The 6,000-nt window shown below is 33.5% G+C and overlaps 3 non-coding genes across 3 annotated transcripts; all 3 read left to right on the top strand.

The window, feature by feature from the left end:
- On the top strand, positions 1–72 carry TRNAQ-CUG (transfer RNA glutamine (anticodon CUG)). Its single transcript has one exon. It is a non-coding gene; the product is annotated as a tRNA-Gln (tRNA).
- A 2,445-nt stretch (positions 73–2,517) lies between these two features.
- TRNAQ-CUG (transfer RNA glutamine (anticodon CUG)) lies at positions 2,518–2,589 on the top strand. The gene has a single exon. It is a non-coding gene; the product is annotated as a tRNA-Gln (tRNA).
- Positions 2,590–5,034: 2,445 nt separating this feature from the next.
- Positions 5,035–5,106, top strand: TRNAQ-CUG (transfer RNA glutamine (anticodon CUG)). The gene has a single exon. It is a non-coding gene; the product is annotated as a tRNA-Gln (tRNA).
- Positions 5,107–6,000: the final 894 nt, after the last annotated feature.

The following is a 6,000-nucleotide window of genomic DNA, read 5'->3' as shown; positions in this document are numbered from 1 at the left end:
GGTTCCATGGTGTAATGGTTAGCACTCTGGACTCTGAATCCAGCGATCTGAGTTCAAATCTCGGTGGGACCTACTACAATTATGAGATTCACTGTTTAACTCATTTTTTAGAATTTGGTCTAGAAAAAACCTAATATCAATGTTTTATACTGATGCGTATGAACGCATAAGTATGTATAGATGCATACATAGCTTTATCCATCTAGATAGCTGTTAGACAATATGAACATATCAATTATTCATAAACATAAATATTGAAGCTGAACCTGGAAACTGTTCTTTCACATCCACATTGTAAACATGAGTTTATTTTCCTTTCTCATCTATATGGCCAGTAATGAGATAGTTCATTTTTGCTGATTTCTTAGCTGACAACATGCTGGACTTACACAGTGCATTTCATTGTGAATTTCTTTGAAAGTGAATTTCAGATTCACACCTTTAACATGTCTTTCAAAAGATTCAACTTTATTGGTTGTGGATTTACTGTTGAAAATCAGTGTGTAAAATCTTTGTACGTCTGAATTTCAAGATTATTATTCAAACTGCACATCTTCGGTCCCCGTAATACAAAGTTTGACTCCTCAAGTTTTGTTTTAATGAATGCTTTGCAATTAAAAAGTTCCTTGTTCCCCTTATCAATAACAGTAAGATTTTAAAAAGTAATGTCGTGCATCAGGCCCCTGTGATGAGTTTGAGAAACCAGAGTGAGTTTGTAAAATCTCTCATTAGTTTGAGCCATTTAGTTTCCAGGTATTGTAAAAATTCTATTATTTGCTCACATCTAGTAAACTTTTAGAGTATAATCAATAAATTAATTTTTCACCCTACCGGTATTAGATATGTGATATTAATGAATACACTTGAAAGAAAATGATTTGGTCAAGAGTCATAAAATGGTCCTACCGAGATTTGAACTCGGATCTTTGGATTCAAAGTCCAAAGTGCTAACCATTACACCATGGAACCTCCCATGTGAAAGGAGTGCAAACTGCTGCAGCAATGTGGAAATGTCAAAGTTTTTAATATTCTACTGTCAAAGAGAAACTGAATTGGATTGCTTTCCTATTCTGGTAAACTTTTGCATATTGAACTATGTTGGGGAAGGATGTTGCCCAAAAGACTCAAATAACGTTATAACTCTGTTGAACAGTGGTTTTTATGTGAGATAATATTTTTCAATGAAAGATAAGTTGCCCCCTGAGGCAAATCTCTTCTGTCAAAATGGAAAGCTCACCCTGGTACGGGAGGGTGGATGGTGTCGTGGTTAGCACTCTGGACTCTGAAAACAGGGATCTGAGTACAAATTTCAGTGGGACTTATCTGAACATTACAATTTTCTTTTCCATTCAGTTCTTAAAAGTTTTATTTGGAACAACATCACATTTACTTATAAACATGTAAAAATCAACCTGTACATATGTATCTCTGTATATATAGCTATATGTCTCTGTATATTTATAGGAACATATAAACATATAGATTATAAAAATAAATATAATTAGTGGAGGTGAAAATCATGAACAGTTGTTGCCTCTCAGCATTTGAAACATGAGTTTCTACTTCTTTCTCTTTTATATGTCCTGAAATTGAGATAGTCACTTTTTACTCATTATTGATCCAACAATACAGTTGATGTATACAAAGCATATCATATGATTTCTGAATGAAGTTCAAAAATGAGAATTTGATCAGTACCTGTCATGCCTCCGACCAAAAGCTTATATTTTACGATTGGAGATCAACTGTTGTAAATCAGCATGAAAAACATTTTCTTTTCACGATTTCCATACTAATATAAAACAACATTTTTACTAGCTGAATGAGATCATCATTTGGGTTCCTCTATGTTTGATTGAAGAAAACTTCTCATTCAAAATGTGCTATTTTCGCCTTATCAATAGCGGGAAAGCTTAAAAAAGTGATGCTGTGAATCACCCGTCTGAAATGCGTTTGAGAAAATCAGGATATGATTTTATAATGGCTAACTACTTTGTGAAGAAATTTGATGTCAAAGTATTGTAAAGTTTGTATTGATGTAACTTGTTCAAGCTGATGGACATTTTGAAAGCATTCAATAATTGACTCTTTCAACCTACTGGTGTTGGATTTGAGCTATCAATGAACAAAGATGAAGAAATGGAAAAGCTCAAGAGTAATAAAAAAAGTCCCTCCAAGGTTTCAAATCGGATCATTGGATGCAAAGTCCAAATTGCCAACCATTGCTCTATCGAGCCACCCATGCAGGAGACAGAGACATTGCTTCAGTAGTCTGGAAATGTAGACTGTTTTATTATGCTACAGGCAAAGATGAACATTGTGATATAACTTTTATATTCAGATAAACATTTGAATATTTAACACTTTTATAGAGAATATAGCTGAAAAGAATCAAATCACATTAAATCTCTATCCACTATGACCATTCAAATGAGATATCTTTTTATCAATATAAGAGAAGGACATCACTGATGCGCTCTCTTTTGTCTCAATGGAAAAGGCACTCTTGTGTGAGAGGGTTCCATGGTGTAATGGTTAGCACTCTGGACTCTGAATCCAGCGATCTGAGTTCAAATCTCGGTGGGACCTACTACAATTATGAGATTCACTGTTTAACTCATTTTTTAGAATTTGGTCTAGAAAAAACCTAATATCAATGTTTTATACTGATGCGTATGAACGCATAAGTATGTATAGATGCATACATAGCTTTATCCATCTAGATAGCTGTTAGACAATATGAACATATCAATTATTCATAAACATAAATATTGAAGCTGAACCTAGAAACTGTTCTTTCACATCCACATTGTAAACATGAGTTTATTTTCCTTTCTCATCTATATGGCCAGTAATGAGATAGTTCATTTTTGCTGATTTCTTAGCTGACAACATGCTGGACTTACACAGTGCATTTCATTGTGAATTTCTTTGAAAGTGAATTTCAGATTCACACCTTTAACATGTCTTTCAAAAGATTCAACTTTATTGGTTGTGGATTTACTGTTGAAAATCAGTGTGTAAAATCTTTGTACGTCTGAATTTCAAGATTATTATTCAAACTGCACATCTTCGGTCCCCGTAATACAAAGTTTGACTCCTCAAGTTTTGTTTTAATGAATGCTTTGCAATTAAAAAGTTCCTTGTTCCCCTTATCAATAACAGTAAGATTTTAAAAAGTAATGTCGTGCATCAGGCCCCTGTGATGAGTTTGAGAAACCAGAGTGAGTTTGTAAAATCTCTCATTAGTTTGAGCCATTTAGTTTCCAGGTATTGTAAAAATTCTATTATTTGCTCACATCTAGTAAACTTTTAGAGTATAATCAATAAATTAATTTTTCACCCTACCGGTATTAGATATGTGATATTAATGAATACACTTGAAAGAAAATGATTTGGTCAAGAGTCATAAAATGGTCCTACCGAGATTTGAACTCGGATCTTTGGATTCAAAGTCCAAAGTGCTAACCATTACACCATGGAACCTCCCATGTGAAAGGAGTGCAAACTGCTGCAGCAATGTGGAAATGTCAAAGTTTTTAATATTCTACTGTCAAAGAGAAACTGAATTGGATTGCTTTCCTATTCTGGTAAACTTTTGCATATTGAACTATGTTGGGGAAGGATGTTGCCCAAAAGACTCAAATAACGTTATAACTCTGTTGAACAGTGGTTTTTATGTGAGATAATATTTTTCAATGAAAGATAAGTTGCCCCCTGAGGCAAATCTCTTCTGTCAAAATGGAAAGCTCACCCTGGTACGGGAGGGTGGATGGTGTCGTGGTTAGCACTCTGGACTCTGAAAACAGGGATCTGAGTACAAATTTCAGTGGGACTTATCTGAACATTACAATTTTCTTTTCCATTCAGTTCTTAAAAGTTTTATTTGGAACAACATCACATTTACTTATAAACATGTAAAAATCAACCTGTACATATGTATCTCTGTATATATAGCTATATGTCTCTGTATATTTATAGGAACATATAAACATATAGATTATAAAAATAAATATAATTAGTGGAGGTGAAAATCATGAACAGTTGTTGCCTCTCAGCATTTGAAACATGAGTTTCTACTTCTTTCTCTTTTATATGTCCTGAAATTGAGATAGTCACTTTTTACTCATTATTGATCCAACAATACAGTTGATGTATACAAAGCATATCATATGATTTCTGAATGAAGTTCAAAAATGAGAATTTGATCAGTACCTGTCATGCCTCCGACCAAAAGCTTATATTTTACGATTGGAGATCAACTGTTGTAAATCAGCATGAAAAACATTTTCTTTTCACGATTTCCATACTAATATAAAACAACATTTTTACTAGCTGAATGAGATCATCATTTGGGTTCCTCTATGTTTGATTGAAGAAAACTTCTCATTCAAAATGTGCTATTTTCGCCTTATCAATAGCGGGAAAGCTTAAAAAAGTGATGCTGTGAATCACCCGTCTGAAATGCGTTTGAGAAAATCAGGATATGATTTTATAATGGCTAACTACTTTGTGAAGAAATTTGATGTCAAAGTATTGTAAAGTTTGTATTGATGTAACTTGTTCAAGCTGATGGACATTTTGAAAGCATTCAATAATTGACTCTTTCAACCTACTGGTGTTGGATTTGAGCTATCAATGAACAAAGATGAAGAAATGGAAAAGCTCAAGAGTAATAAAAAAAGTCCCTCCAAGGTTTCAAATCGGATCATTGGATGCAAAGTCCAAATTGCCAACCATTGCTCTATCGAGCCACCCATGCAGGAGACAGAGACATTGCTTCAGTAGTCTGGAAATGTAGACTGTTTTATTATGCTACAGGCAAAGATGAACATTGTGATATAACTTTTATATTCAGATAAACATTTGAATATTTAACACTTTTATAGAGAATATAGCTGAAAAGAATCAAATCACATTAAATCTCTATCCACTATGACCATTCAAATGAGATATCTTTTTATCAATATAAGAGAAGGACATCACTGATGCGCTCTCTTTTGTCTCAATGGAAAAGGCACTCTTGTGTGAGAGGGTTCCATGGTGTAATGGTTAGCACTCTGGACTCTGAATCCAGCGATCTGAGTTCAAATCTCGGTGGGACCTACTACAATTATGAGATTCACTGTTTAACTCATTTTTTAGAATTTGGTCTAGAAAAAACCTAATATCAATGTTTTATACTGATGCGTATGAACGCATAAGTATGTATAGATGCATACATAGCTTTATCCATCTAGATAGCTGTTAGACAATATGAACATATCAATTATTCATAAACATAAATATTGAAGCTGAACCTAGAAACTGTTCTTTCACATCCACATTGTAAACATGAGTTTATTTTCCTTTCTCATCTATATGGCCAGTAATGAGATAGTTCATTTTTGCTGATTTCTTAGCTGACAACATGCTGGACTTACACAGTGCATTTCATTGTGAATTTCTTTGAAAGTGAATTTCAGATTCACACCTTTAACATGTCTTTCAAAAGATTCAACTTTATTGGTTGTGGATTTACTGTTGAAAATCAGTGTGTAAAATCTTTGTACGTCTGAATTTCAAGATTATTATTCAAACTGCACATCTTCGGTCCCCGTAATACAAAGTTTGACTCCTCAAGTTTTGTTTTAATGAATGCTTTGCAATTAAAAAGTTCCTTGTTCCCCTTATCAATAACAGTAAGATTTTAAAAAGTAATGTCGTGCATCAGGCCCCTGTGATGAGTTTGAGAAACCAGAGTGAGTTTGTAAAATCTCTCATTAGTTTGAGCCATTTAGTTTCCAGGTATTGTAAAAATTCTATTATTTGCTCACATCTAGTAAACTTTTAGAGTATAATCAATAAATTAATTTTTCACCCTACCGGTATTAGATATGTGATATTAATGAATACACTTGAAAGAAAATGATTTGGTCAAGAGTCATAAAATGGTCCTACCGAGATTTGAACTCGGATCTTTGGATTCAAAGTCCAAAGTGCTAACCATTACACCATGGA

The sequence above is a fragment of the Triturus cristatus genome, chromosome 5_2, assembly GCF_964204655.1.
Source record: "Triturus cristatus chromosome 5_2, aTriCri1.1, whole genome shotgun sequence".
Classification (NCBI taxonomy): Eukaryota; Metazoa; Chordata; class Amphibia; order Caudata; family Salamandridae; genus Triturus; species Triturus cristatus.
This window is presented reverse-complemented; position numbering and strand designations above follow the sequence as displayed.